Consider the following 1,198-nt stretch of genomic DNA (forward strand, 5'->3'; position numbering starts at 1 on the left):
AGTTTAAGGTTGTTGTGAGCTATGATACTACAGAATTCTACTCAGGGCAACAGAGTGAGATTCTGTCTCAAAAAAGAAAAAAAGAGAGAGGTTTGCTTGCATGAGTGTGACTCACTGAAACATGGTTTTATAAAAGAAAGGATGAGGTGCTGGGCATAGTGGCTCGCCCCTTTAATCCCAGCACTCTGGGAGGCAGAAGCCAGAAGATCGCCTGAGCTCACGAATTGGAAACCAGCCTGAGCTAGAATGAGGTCCCGTGTCTAAAAATAGCTGGGTGTTGTGGTGGGCGCCTGTAGTCCCAGCTACTTGGGAGGCTGTGGCAAGAAAATCACTTGAGCCCAGGAGTCTGAGGTTTCTGTGAGCTATGACACCATGGCACTTTACGGGGGGCAACAAAGTGAGACTCTGTCTCAAATAAATAAATAAATAAATAAAAATAAGAGGAAAAGGATAAGAAGGTGGAGTAGCCATGTAGGCACCAGTGGTATGGAATCCCAGCAGTGATGCAAGGAATTACTAGAAGTGAAAAGTTACCAGTTAGAAATGAATGGAATCAAAATGAAATGATGGATCAAACTCCCAGGAATGCATAAGGCAATGCAAAGTAACAAGAAACAAGCAAAATATATAATCCCTTGTTATTGCTTTCTGCAATACCTAAAATGAAAATACAGGCGAGTGTTGGGGCGTATCCTGACACTGGGCCAAGTTTGGATCTTAGCCAGTCTGAGCTACAGCCTGTAGCCACAGGGTCTCAACCAACAGGTAAAAGTTACAATGAAAACAAAATAAACTGTTGAGGCGTATCCTGATCCTTGGCCAAGCTTGGATCTTGGCCAATCCATGCTATCACCTATAGCCTCTGGGACTCTACCAAAGGCACACATTGGGGCAAATCCTGACACTGGGCCAAATTGGATTCTAGCCAGCCTAACCCTACAGCTGCCAGCATGAATTGCCTACAAAGGGAAAAATTATGCTGAAGCAACAAATAGCAAAGAAGTTTGGAAGAATTTGTAAAAGTATGGTCAAAATAAAGGTCAAAAAGAATGGGAAGAATAAGGGACTCATCTCATGAGGATGCAAATTCTCAACAAGTTATTAAGAAATGGGATGGGCTCGGCGCCTATAGCTCAACCGGCTAAGGCGCCAGCCACGTACACCTAGGGTGGCGGGTTCGAATCCCCAGCCCGGACCC

Source organism: Otolemur garnettii, unplaced genomic scaffold (assembly GCF_000181295.1).
Source record: "Otolemur garnettii isolate 467f Iridium unplaced genomic scaffold, OtoGar3 scaffold00104, whole genome shotgun sequence".
NCBI classification, from domain to species: Eukaryota; Metazoa; Chordata; class Mammalia; order Primates; family Galagidae; genus Otolemur; species Otolemur garnettii.